Source organism: Vombatus ursinus, unplaced genomic scaffold (genome assembly GCF_900497805.2).
Source record: "Vombatus ursinus unplaced genomic scaffold, bare-nosed wombat genome assembly UNPS02007284.1, whole genome shotgun sequence".
Classification (NCBI taxonomy): Eukaryota; Metazoa; Chordata; class Mammalia; order Diprotodontia; family Vombatidae; genus Vombatus; species Vombatus ursinus.
In genome coordinates, this window is record NW_020947062.1 from 4,358,708 (window position 1) to 4,373,071 (window position 14,364).

Genomic DNA, 14,364 nt, shown 5'->3' on the forward strand with positions numbered 1-14,364 from the left:
GCAATCTTCAAACTACATGGGATGAAAAGCTTTCAAAATATAGAGACCTAGTGGAAGAAAGTTTAACCATGCAACAACAGGACAAAATGCATGTCATTTTTATCATCCTGCCTGATACCTGTTACTCCAAGATTAAGAAGAAAATGTTGTATTTGACTTCAAAGTCTTTCGTAACCTAGTTCCCTTTTGATGTTTCCAGGCTTCTTACATCTTACTCCCTTCTAGGCACTCAGCAATCCAGCAATACTGTCTTCCTTGCTATTTCTTGAACAGGTCACTCCATCTCCTGACTTTGTTTTCCTTGTCTGTCCTCTGTCTGGAATTTTCTCCCTCCTCATCTCCAAATTCTGGCTTCCCTGACTTCCTTCTATAGGATCAATATGGGTATGTCTATGTTCCATTGATAGAACCCAATGCATACTGCCAGGAGTAGGGAAGCCACAGGGTGCCAAAAATTTGTATCTGGTGATCCAGTCACTCAAATGTCTCACTCCCTCACTTCAATCATGTTTAAATCAAAAAGTCAACCATAAAGTCAACCAATCCTGATAACTATTACCACTTGTTCAGAACCATCCATAGCTCAGGACAGTTTAGTATCAGAACACAGTAAAATATTCACGCACCACGTACAATTCAATTAAAAAATAAATTCACTTAACAATAAAAAGAGTTGTTAAGGCTATAATCACAGATCCAGGTATATACTCCTATTTCCCTTTCCACATTTGCATTGATGACAACACCTAGTTACTGCTTCCCAAGACACAGGATATTCTGTCCAGTCTGAGGAACTTCAACTATTCATTGAACAGACTTTTTTACCTCAAAAGGAGGTAAAAAGCAATGACAATTCCAATCTCAATCCCCCAAAATAATTAAATCTGAAGGATAGCCCCCTTGTCTCTTCAAAGAAAAAAAAACAGACCAGCCTATGTAAAAATAAATGACTTTTCTAACACAATGAAGAAAAATAAAAGTTTAGCCAAGTTCTTCAAAATGTGAGCAGCCTTGGGGAGGAGGGGGAATTGGAGTCACCATTTTATTTCCTAACATTTATGTTGCTTTTCAGCAAGACTAGCCACACCTTCTTCTTCATAAGGACCTCTTCGAAGACAGGATGGTTCCTGACCATGAAATATTGTAGGTGAGCAGATGCTGTTTCCTTAAATCAGAGCATTTGTTAAAGAGATTTGACAGATTCTTGTCAATAAAGGTAGAAAATTTAAAACATGTGACTTTTCTTTCTTTAGGAAAAAAAAGTAATAGCATATGTGGAAATATTTAAGCTTTAGCTTTTTCCCTAGAAACTGAGCATTCTTTTCCTTGGGAAGCACAAACTCATTAGGTTTCCCAACATTTAGTCTCCTAATCAAACTTTTGAGTTCACTAGCTGAACAAACTGAGATTAAATCAATCCATCAATCAATCAATCAATAAGGAACCAATTGCAAGCAATTCCTTAACTAGAGGAAAAAAAAACCTCCTCAATTTTAAATATTGAAGTTCATTCTTAACTGGATCATAGAATTTGCCAGAAGTGTCCTTATAGCTCATTTAATGCAACCCTCTCCTTTAGATGGTGATACTAAGAAGGTCCAGAGGAATGGAATGATTTGCTTGAGGTGACATAGATGGTAACTTACTATTTAACAATGCTTTACAATTTATAAATCACTTTCACATCTCTTAACTCATTTGACAGTTTACAACATCTTCCATGCAAATGGCATTCACTCCATTTTATTAATGAACAAACTGAGGCCCAAAGAGTTTAAGTTAATTACTCAGGATCACCCAGCTGGATTTGAACCCAGATCTTCTGACACCAAAGCCAGTGTTCTTTCTGTCATATCACAGATTATAAAAGATTACCAAGTTTCTATTATGTTAAAAGGGAAAGAAGAGGGAAAAATGCAATCAAGGCAACTGTTGAGCATTTTGAAAAGCCAAATGGCATAGCAGAGAATAGGCAAAAGGATTACACAATTTTTAGAAGGTTTCAATTTCAAAAGGATCATAACTGACAGGCAGGGTGGTGTAGTGGAAAGAGCCCTACTTAAGTCTGGAGTCAGGAGACCTGGGGCCAAGTTTTGGCTCTGCCACCAGCCACCTCTCTCAGCCTCAGTTTCTCCTCTGTAAAATGAGCTTCAGGCAACTAGGTGACCCAGTGGATAGGGTGCTGGTCCTGGAGTCAGGAAGACTCATCTTCCTGAGTTCAAATCCAGCCTCAGACACATACTAGCTCTATGGCCCTGGGAATGTCACTTAACCCCATTTGTCTCAGTTTCTTCATCTGTAAGATGAGCTGGAGAAGGAAATGGCAAATGATTCCAGTTTCTCTGCCAAGAAAACCCTAAAAAGGGTCATGAAGAATCAGACACTACAGAAAAACAATTAAAAAACAACAAAAAATGAGGATAAAAATACTCAGAGCTTCATACCTCCCAAGGTTGCTGTAAGGAAAGTCTTTTGTGAACATTGAATGTGACAGGAATGCGTTTCTGCTGGATCCTAAGTTCTTTGAGGGAAGGACTATCATCTTATCCAGACTTCAAATCTCCTCCATCACCTATCACAGAGCTTCACAGGAGGAAGTGTACAATAAATATTTGTTTTATTGTGTTATTGTAATTATGTAACTTGGACAAAGAATGATCTTCCTTCCAAGTTTTATATTCTCTGATTCTATGATCATTTGGATGCAAAAATAAGAGAAGGAAAAAAGAAAATAAAAAGGAAAGAAAAAATTCATTTTCTGAATTGATATTCCCTATGATTACCAATTCATCAGGTAATTTGCAAGTCTCTTTCCTGCCCACCCCACCCCACCCCCACCTTTGGTTGCCCCAGGGCCCTGGACACTCAGCCTGTCTGTCACCTAAGATCACCAGCCCCTTATTGAAGGAAATGTCCAGTCTGCATGGTAATCTCTCCACCTGGTAATTATCCAGCATGTAATAGGACTTGGGGGTGGGGGAAAGAGAGAGAGAAAAAAAAAATCCGAAGGTTAGGGGAGGTGGACAGAGGTGAAACAATTCCAATATCAGCATCCCATGCCTTATTTGGGCAAAATAAAAAGTCCTCATTACTAAATCACAAAGCAATTAAAAAATTAAAAATTTCATAAGACTCAACATAAAAGAAATACAAGTGTTTAATGATGGATTATAAAGTGAAAGTGGGAGAGAGAAAAAAAAAGAAGGAAAAGCTCCCTTGTCTCAGGGGCTTCCCTCACAGTCTGTGATACTGATTTCTGTCCTCACCCTCACACAAGCCGAGAGAACTAATAAATTCCTGGCTCCCCTGCCTGGGAGCCAAGGCCGATTAATATCTGCCTACCTTGTTACCTAATTCATTATGGAATAGCAGTTAATTTGATTTGATATTATTTTAATAAAATTCTGTAATATATTAGATTGTTTCAGGCTATCAAAATAATTTTCCAATTATTACGGTTACTCAAGCAAGTCTTTTTTTTTCCCTTCATGAGCGGCAGTTGGTCTGACTCAGAATACATTAGCTCCTACAGCTTCATCCTGGCCAGAGGAACACGGAGTATATGCATGATTACACCAGAAATGTTACTGCCAGGAACATGTGCCTGTAGTTCAAGGCAAAGAGTCCACCGACTGATGTGTAATTATGGCCCCATGACGTCAGGAACACGGTGATAACCCCTTTTCATTTAGTGGATTAAATGGAAAACAATGTAAAATAAACAAACATTACGAACTCATAGACACAGAGTTTCTCCTAGCTGGAATCCTTAGAGATTATCTACTTCAACCCTTACCTGAAAAAACAAGTTTTGTGATCACCCTCCTCACAAGTGATCATTCACTTTCTGCCTGACCACCTCCAGGGATGGGGAATAAGGGAGCCCCATCCTTCGTTGGGCACTTTTTAATTTCGGGAACTTGTTTCCTTAAAATGAGATACATTTGCCTCCCTTGTCTGTTCCACCTATTCGTCTTGGTTCTGCCCTCCAGAACCAGAAAGAGTAAATCTACACGAGGCACTGATAACAATAGCAATTAAGGTATTTTTAACACTTTAAGGTTTATCAAGGACTTTCCTCGAAATGATCCTGTGAGGTAGGTAGTGCTAGTACTATTGTCACTGCTATTTTATAAAGATGGAAGGTAAGATTAGAGAAACTGACTTCATTATCATAGAATCAAAGTTGAAAGAAAACTCACTTGGGTGACATTAGCCTGCCCTGGTTACCTGAAGAAGTATCAGTATTTGGAGCTAGAAGGAGTCTTAAAAATTATTTTGTTTACTCCTCCCTCATCTTATACGTGAGGAAACTGAAACCTTGAGATTTTTAGTTAACCAAATTCACAGAGTTAGCATGACAGTCAAGATTTGAACCTAAATCTCTTAATTCTTAATTCACTGTCTTTCTATGATACTATCTAGACACTCTAACAACTTCCATCTCTAAAAAACTTAGAGATTTACAGAGACTGTATTCTGAATGATATATGTGGCAAATATCATTATACCCATTTTGCAGATATGAAAACTGAAGCTCAACCAGATGAACTGATTTGTCCATGTACACTCACGTAATAGGTGGGACAGCAGGCATTTGAATTCAAGTCTTCAAAACCCAAATCTAATACTTATGACAGGATGTTCCCAAGAACTGAATTACAAAAGCATACCTTAAGCCTGGATCTGTGAATGCCATGGTTTCAGGCATTATATGAAATAAAATAAAAACTCTTCTAACTCTGCGGGAATTAACAGTGTGGCATAGACAATACTAAAATAACTCCAATTTCATAGTCTGTTGGTATAAGACTCTCTTCTGATTTGTAGAGATGAGTACTCTGCTTTGTGTGAAGGGTGGGGGCAAAGTGGTTGAGGGCAGGAGAGAGAAGAAGTCTTCAGTTTTTGTCAAATCATAGAGTTGCTCCAGGTTCTGCAATTGCTTTGGGCGCTCCTGGCTTCCAGCTCTGAGAGGGAAGATGAACCTTCAAGTTTTTGAAGGAACAGACCAAAGGAAGACACAGGAAGAGCAGGTAGTCTCCATCATGCCCCTATTCCCAGTGTGCTACACTAAAGAATTAGGGAAACTTTCCCTTGGGTGAGGTCTAGAAGTCTCAACTTAGGCAGAGTTGAGTTACCTCACTCCCAATGGGAGAGCTCCTTTACTCTCTCTTACCTGGTATATGTTCTCCTGTGTATCCCCTCTCTGATTTCTGTTTTGCTACCAATTTGGATAAATGAATTTTGTTGGCTGAGGCTATGTGTATTTATTGTGGAACTGGCATGCAGAATGAAAGGGATCAAGCCTTGGATATAGAGCCTAAAGTTCTTCTTTCCTCCCCCAACAATAAAATCATGATCAGAAGTTAGTTTGAATCTGATCATATCCTTTAGATTAACAGTATTTAAGGAAGCAGATAGATATAATTCTAGCCTGGTACCCCCTTCCTCTGAGAGAAGAGAGGACTATGTCCTCAACTTCCTGCTTCTCCTTTTGGCAGGAATTAAGGTCTCCCTTGGAGAACGGGGAGGGGAGAAGAGACTGGAGATATCTGTTCTGTTTCCCTCCAAGCCTCACAAACATACTCTCATGCTACATGCAGGGGGGACAGTCTTTACAAAACGTGGGCCTTGTGATACTAAGAACAAATGTCAAAAATGACAACAACAACAATAATGATAGATACATTTATATTACAATAGAGAAATTGCTCAGAAATAAAATGTCTTTTTAGTCTCACTTCCCAGCTATCTCCGATACCATGCAACCTGCACACTAGCCAGCATTCTCATCTCCCAGCCCTCCTCTCACTGACACAGTCTTGGATTCACCTCTAAGTCACTGAACCTCTATTGGTGAACGTTTGCCTTCCCTTGGTGGACATCATGCCTCCATGTCACCCTAAATGGACATCTATATGCCATGCTTCCTGCACATAGCCTTTATCCTCCTCTGCCCCCAACTTGAACATTGGACTCTGCCCTTGGGACACTGGGCTCTAAGATGTGAGATCTAATTTCATCTTGCCCAGAACCAGTCTTTCATGCCACTTCCTAGCCATCTCTGTACCATACTCAACCATTTCCAGTTCCTCTTCACATATTGTCTTTACCTATTAGAATATAAGCTCTTTGAAGACAGGAAATCCTTTGTATTTATATTTTCAGTGTGTAACACAATGCCTGGAACAAAAATGCTCAATAAGTGTTTTATCTATGCATGTATGTATGAGGTATATGTGTACATATCTGTCTATCTATCTATCTGCCTGTGAGTCAAGTTTGCTTTATTTGATGAAGAAGTGTTGGGTAGGCCCCATTTTACAGATGAGGAAAATAAGGCTCAACCTTGTTTAATATTACATAGATCTGAGATTACACAGCAGCTGAGCCAGAATCTCCCTGGGCCTTCCTACCCATAGGAGTAAAGAGCTCCTGACTTCCCTCCCTTCTTGAGTTGAAGTGGCTTCTGAAATTCCAAATTCTTCATTGTCTTCCTGATTTTGTTGCTGATTTTTTTTCTCCCATTCCACCCTGAATGAATTAGTCTTTTCCAACTTTCTTAGGAGGTAAGATTTCTGAAGAATTCTTACCATGCCCTTATAAGTGAGTCTGCAGGCATAACAACCAATTAGTCCAACAATATTGATGGATTTTTCAGGACATACAGAGCTCAATCATAAGGTAGAACTTATGGAAACAAGTCTAGTCAGCAGAGACATCTGCCAAATCTGAAGGGCTCCAGCCTCATGTGGTTCAGTCTTTCTATACCTTTAGTTGACCAGGAAGTCATGTCAATAAAGTTAATGGCTATGAGGAAGCAACATCAAGGGAGGCACAGCTGGAACTTTACCAATCAAGTCTTAATTCTGCCTCCTTTTAGGGAAAATTTACCCTCTCCCCATGTAAGTAGTGGGTGTGGGGGGACTCTGTGGTCCAATCACAATAGGAAGACAAAACTTAGGGTAAGTATGGATGGATGATGACTTATCAGGTAATTTGTGGAAGGGATGCATGAGTTTTAAGGACAGTGCCTGAGCTCCCTTATAAATCTTAGACCCTATAGTTGTGTGAAAAGAGTAAGAACACTTAGCTGCCTTCAGTGAGTTCAAGATACTTGGCCTCCAAGTTGTCTGGACCTTACAAATAACTTTATTCTGCATTTCTATATTCATGTAATATCATGCAGGAAAATTATCTCTGGGCTGGAAACAAAATTGATCAATGGAGAGATGAAACTCAAAGTAGCTTAGAACATCACAAGAGAGCATCTAATTATCTTTGATGAGTTGGATCACACGATCCAGACAAACTAAAGTCAATTCTGTTCGTGTGCTCACAGAATCACTCAGTCAACTTCAAGTCCAACACTTGCCTGGACAAGGATTTTCCTTTACCACATACTCAACAATTGTTCATCCAACTTTGGCATGAGGGTTAGCAGTGAGGAGGAATCCCTGACCTTCTGAGGTTGGTCCTTCTCACTCCTGCATGTATCCAATTGTTAGAAAGTCGTTTCATTTGCCACTTTTTTTTATCCTCTCATCTCTTTTAGTTCCTCCTCCTAGGGCCAAACAGAACAAATCTAATCCCTCTTCAAATACTTGAAAGTCCTTCTAATACTTGAAGGCAGCTCTCAAGCTCTCATTAAGTCTCCAAGTTAAACACTCCCAGATCCTGCTAACAATCTTTATGTAGTACATGGGAGTTGCTGGTAAATATTTAACAACCAGCTGGGGGCGGGGGGAATGTATGTGTGACACATTTTTAAGTTTAATTAGGATTATTAACATTTTTTCTCTTACTAAAGTCTACACAACCATCAACAACCACAAAACAACAACAACAAAAATGAAGCCCTGATGTGTAGCATTTGCTGATTTCCATGGTGCAAATGTTCACAGAAGCCAATTTGAGCTGACTCCAAAACATTCCTGATGAATTTGAGGCACTTCCCCATGCTGGTCACCCTCTTCTGAATGCTATCAGACTTATCAATATCCTTCCTAAAATGTGGAATATAGAATGAACACAATATTCCAGATATGGTATGACTGGGGAAGAGTACAGAGGGGCTAACGCCTAATTAGTCCTGACAACTATGCTTCACTTAGAGTAACCTAAGGTTACCATAGAATTTTTTTAGTTGCCATATCACACTGTTGACTCATATTGAACCTGTAATTCACTAAAATGTTTAGATGTTTTGTTTTGTTTGTTTTTTTCAGATGAACTGTAACTTAGACATGCCATATCCAGTTTAGACTTGGGAAATTGAATTTTTAACCCAATGTATGTCTTTGCATTTATCTCAATTAAATTTAATATTAGGTTTTACCCAACATTCTAGCATGTCAATATCATTTTGGATCCAAACTGTCATCCAGCAGGCTAGTTATAATCTCCAACTTTGTACCATCTGTATTTTTATAAGCATGAAATCTGTGTCTTTATCCAAGGCAATGTATTTTTAAATGCTAAAACACACTTGTCCAAGAACAGATTCATAGGGCATTTGACTAAAGATTTCTTTCAAGATGATGGTGAAGGATTAATAACTACTCTTCATGTCAGTCAGCCAGTCAACAAGCATTTATTAAGCACCTGCTATGTGCCAGGCACTGTGTTGAGTGTTAATGATACAAAGAAAGGCAAAAGATAGGCCCTGCCAACAAGGAGTTCACAATCTAATGGTGGAGACAACACATAAACAATTATGAACAAACAAGATATCGACAGGATAAACTGCAGATAATCCAGCCAAGTCACCAGTTCTTAATCTACCAAACTATACCATCATCCATCCCATATTTCTATATTTTCTACAAATATTTTGCTAAAATCTAGATAAATTAAATCAACAGTAAAAACCCTGATTTATGAGTTGATTAACCATCAAGAAAAGAGAATCAGGTTAGTGTGGCAGCCCTTTTCTTGATGAAGCCATAATGGTTTATTGTGATTACCACTCCCCTCATAAGAAGTTCCTTAAACATCCTTTTAATAACACATTCTACAATTTTGTTGGGAACCTAAATCCATTTAGTTGGTCTATAGATTGAAGAATCCATTCTCTTCTCTTTTTCAACAAAACTATATTTTGCAATTCTCTAGGACTACAGTGAGGGCATTTATGCCTTCCCCCTCCAGGTTCTGGGTGCTTCAGTGGTGGAACCTGCCCATGAAGGGAACCAGGCAGTGGTATGTGTGGCCCTCTGAGAGAGAGAGAGAGAGGGAGAGAGAGTGAGAGAGAGAGAGAGAGAGAAGAGAGAGAGAGAAAAGGCAGGAAAAGCAATTGTCAGTGGCCTATGTTCTTCCTTCTTCTTTTGACCAAGTTGGTAGTACAGAGGATAGAATAGTAGGCCTGAAATCAGAAAGACTCATTTTCCTGAGTTCAAATCTGGTCTCAGACACTTATGAGCTGTGTGATCCTGGGCAAGTCACTTAACCCTGTTTGCCTCAGTTTCCTCATCTGTAAAATGATCTGGAGAAGGAAATGGCAAACACTCCCGTATCTTTACAAAGAAAAGGATATGAACAAACAGTTCAGAAGGTCATGAAGAGTCAGACACAACTGAAAATGGCCAAACTACAGCAGCAACAAAAAAACTACAGTATTTTTTCATTTTTCCACAATCTTTGAAAGATTACTAGTCAGAAATCGTATCCTCCGGTTCTCTCAGTGTTCATTCTTTCTGTAAAATATAATTCATCTGGGACTGTTACATCAACTCATCAGATAGTTATGTGCTGTCTTACTAGTTTTCTACATATATAGGGTTTTAATTTCCAATTTGCCATTTTGTTTGTCTTTTCTAGTCCAAAGTCCATTCTCTTGAGAAGATAAAACATAAGCAAAATAAAATTCTAATAACACTTTTTTTCTCTCTCATATATTAATATTGCCCCATTCATCCTAAGCTACACTCTTATTCCTTCTTTGACCCTCCATGTTCCCTGATATAGCTTTAACATAAAAGCACTTTTGGGGTGTTCTTACATTCCTTATCAGCCTCTAATTCTTCTGACTTTTAGTTTTTCACTCATTATTGGTTCAGTATCATGCCACACCACTTGTCCATAACTTCCTACCCTTCATTGCTTCCACCTTCTATCCATGCCTTTTTTCTGTTTTATTGGCTGAACAATTCCTCATAATAATCACTAGTCTCTTTAGATAACTTTGTCTTTTCTTCCTAATTAGAAATGTTTTTCATTGAATCTTCAGAATTTTGCTCTTGAGAGCTTACAATCTTTCTCATGCTGAATTCCTCCATGGAATTTAGACCATGCACACCTGCCTATCCTTTTTCTGAACCTTTCATAATATGGCCCTCCAAATTCTAGGTTGTAAATCAGTCTATGCTCAACTTGCCTCTCCTGCTCTATCATGTATTCTAAGATCACCACCATTTTCACTTCCATTCTAATTCAGCCCTTCCAACTGGCTACAAGCTCTATCAAGAGAGGATTAGATAGGGACATAGGAAAAATCCAAGCAAAGTGCTCTGGGATAATTTGAGGCAGATAGGTTATTCCCAGAGGAAGTGTCATCTGAGCTGAACCTTAAAGGAAAGAAAAGAATTTTAACAAGCTTCAAAATGAGGCAGAAATCTTGTCCAGACATGGGGGATAGCCCACTGACGTGCAAGAAAATGAGGGAGGGCAATTCATCTAGCTTATGTGAATCAGAGTTTACAGAAGGAAGTAGTATAAAACAGGACAAGGAAGAACTCCAGTCTATTTGACACTGATCCAGCCCTCTATCGCCTCTATCACAATGCTGAGGTCCTCATCCCTGGAGGTCTTCAGGTAGACATTACATGACCACTTATCCCAGGAGAACATTCATAATTCAAATGGTAGTTAGAACAAATGCCCTGTAAGGTATTTTTCAACTCTTAAGATTTTGTGTGGCTTAGATTCTAGGTACTAAGATTTCACATGTGTAAACATATATATATATATATAGTTTTATATACATTATATATCATATTTATATATTTATATATATTATTTATTGTATATTTATATATTATATATATATATAGTATTTTACTATTTTACTCTCGAGTGATACTCTCATAGTAATGCTGTGTTGTAGTTAGCACAAATATGCCACTCCATTTTACAGATGAGGAAGCAGATTTAGAAATAACTTGCCTGAGGTCACATTCTTAAGTAAGTCATGGATCTGAAGTCTTCTGATTGACTTCAAATACAAATAAAGTCTCTTCCAGGTATTATTTTCCTGATTACAGATGATGAAACTGTTGTTCAGAGAGGTTAAGTGATTTTCTGTAATCTGTGGTCCATTATCATAATTCTGAACTTATATGGACCAGATTCAATATTTCATAGTCTCCCAGTCATAACTCCATCAGGTAGTCCCTACCTGATTTTATATGTTTTTAGCTCTACAATGGGGCTGTTCATTTCCTCTGCAAGCATCAAGCTAATAAGGCATGGAACATAGAACTGTTTTGTTAAACTATGTAGTTATATCCTTGTACACCTAGCCCCCAAGTATAATTTCCTTTCTCTTTCCCACAGAGTGCATGACATCAACATCTCTGAAAACAGTAAAGCAAACACTGGCATTCAGATTGCCAAAAAGTGAAGTTAAAGTAGACTAAGTGGAGGTGAGGGTCTCAGTATAAAGAAATGTATGGATAAGTCCACTCCCGTTTCTGTCTAGAGTCTTGATTTATTCCTTTCTTTTAAGATCCATGTGCCCAACACATATTTCATCTCTAACTCTGTCTTAGAACTCTGAATTATTATGGGGTGCCCCCCATATCACTGAAGCCCCCAAAAGACCTCAGGTATATCTTGTCACTTGCCAGTAGCCCCAATTATCTTTGTCCTGTCCCTGGCTCACATCTCTCATTGTCAATGAGGCTGGAAGCCCCATTTTCCACATGGCTACTCCTGCCTAGAAGCTCTTCTCTTTTATCTTTGCATATGTGCTATGGAAAAGGGACATTTGGCTCTTCCCTACAATTTAGGTATTCCTGGCCACTAAAGCTGGGAATGGAGGTGTTTGTCCAACTCCTTTCAGCATGAGGAAGGGCCATCTCCGAGGTCCACCACCTACCAAAGGCACGTAAGCAGTAAATATCAGGACTTTGATGCAAACCTAGATCATCCAATTCTCAATCTAGAGTTTTCCTCACTACCCACCATAGTAATGTTAGGGCTGTCTGCCCCTGTTGAAAGAAATTATTTTGTCTGGAAGTTCCTTAGCTTAAAGACTGAGATCTCAACATGTGAACCCTATCTTCCATCTCATGCCAAGACCTTATCAGTTTATTTCTTTTTAATTATCTCATCTTATCAAAGTGTGATTTGAATTCTATATTCCATTATGATGATACAAATGTAATTGAGGTGTGTTTCAGTCGCATATTCATCTTACATATTCATATTACAGCTTGTGGGAAGTACGTTAAAATGAAGATATGACTGACAAATATTGACATCAACAAATAGCAAGATGAACTACAAGGGAGGGACAAATAGTCTGTGTCCACTTTCATTAAAGATTAAAGTCCCATGCCAAGGATTTGTGTAGTACAGTGAGGAATAGTTAGTATGGTGAAATTGGTAAGAACATTGAACTGGGAATTAAGAAGCCTTGGGTTCAAATCCCACCTCAGATATTTACCAAGCTGTACAATTGTGGGCAAGTAACTTTACCTTTCTCAGCCTTATTTTCCTCATATGTAAAAGAAAGATAATAATGCCCAGGTCGTCACAGAGCTATTATAAGGATAAAATGAGAAAATAAATATAAAATGGCAAATAAATATTATCTATTATTATTTTTCATGCAGCACCATTTTTGCAAATTAAAACTCTCTGCTCACATCAGAACTAAAAAAGACCAAAGTCCTTCGATTCCAGAAAATGTTTATTAAGCCTCCACTCTGTGCAAAGTGCTATATGTAAGGCTGAGGGATATACTAGGATCATCCATACAAATTTGGAAGAAATCTGAGAGGTCATCTAGTTCAACCCCCTCATTTAATCAAAGCAGAAAAATTAAGTGACTTGTCCAAAGTGACCCATCATTCACCCCCAAGTCATCTCTAGTCATCATATCCATCCTTCTCCCAAGGGAACACCAGGCTCTGACAGGTGTGCTTCTACCTCTTCTTATCCAGAGCCAGGCCTCCATGCTACTTCCAGGCCATCTCCACACCATTCTGTTATGCCCATAACTTTCCCCCCAACTCCTTTTCAAAAATTGAGGACTGTATAGAAGATGGAGTAATGGATAATGAGGCTAAAATTTGTGTTATGTTGGGAAGGGCTTTAAAAGCTACATAGAAAAGTTTATATTTTAAAATAATAGGGAGCCAAAAGAGATAATTATGTTGGGGAGTGACATGGCCAGACCTGTACTTACAGAAAATCTGTCTGGTAGCTCTGTAGAGGATTCAATGGGCAGAGATCTCAAGCAGGGAAATCCATTAGATGATCATTGTACCAGTCCAGGTTAGAGGTGATAAATACCTAACCTGAAGTGGTGGTTATATGAGTACTGAAAAGCAGATATACTACAGAGATGAGGTGGACATAAAAATGGCAAGATTTGGCCACTGACTATCCATTGAGGAATAAAGGAGAATGATGAATCAAGGATAATGCCAAGCTTTGAATCTGGGAAAGTGGAAGTATAGCAATGCCCCTGACAAAAGCCAGGTCAGTTTCAGGGAGAAAGAATGAATTCTATTTTAAATATGAGTCTGATATTCTCAGATATATACTTTATGGGATGCTAATTTGGCATCTGTGTGGAAGAACAGTCATAGAGAAAAGAGATTAGAGGTAGGAAGAACAATACATCAGTTATCATAATAGTCCAAGTGAAAAGGAATGAGATCTTGAACTAAGGTGTTGGCTAGATCAGTGAAGAGAAGGTTATGAATATAAGAGGACTTGAATCATAGCTATGTGTGACTTTGAGCAAATCATCTATAAATATGATGGGTTGGACTAGAGGAGCTCTAAAGTTCCATCCAGCTCTAAATCTATGATTCTATGGTCAGATGAATACTACTGAGACATTCTGGAGGGGGACTTGACAAGATCTGGCTACCTGTTGGGTATGAAGGATAAAGAGAAAGACAAGTTGAGGATGACTCCAAAGTTGTAAATCTGAGTGGGTGAAGTTAACAGAAATAAGGATGTTAGAAAAAGAGGAAAGTTTATGAATGGCCTTCCTAAAATCTGATGCCAAAGACTGAATACAATATTCCAGGTGGAGTGTTCAGACAGAATATAGCAAAACTATTTTGATACATTTTTGTTAGTTTGTTTTTTTTAGTGAGCTTGCACACTGTCAGCTCATATCAAGAT

The 14,364-nt window shown here is 38.5% G+C and overlaps 1 long non-coding RNA gene across 1 annotated transcript in view; it reads right to left on the minus strand.

The window, feature by feature from the left end:
• The window catches only part of LOC114033645, a 155,361-nt gene extending 152,869 nt beyond the window's left edge, over positions 1-2,492 (minus strand). The window contains exon 1 of the long non-coding RNA XR_003568003.1: positions 2,445-2,492. This is a non-coding gene — a long non-coding RNA (uncharacterized LOC114033645). The remainder of the gene's footprint in view (positions 1-2,444) is intronic.
• Between the last annotated feature and the right edge of the window lie 11,872 nt (positions 2,493-14,364).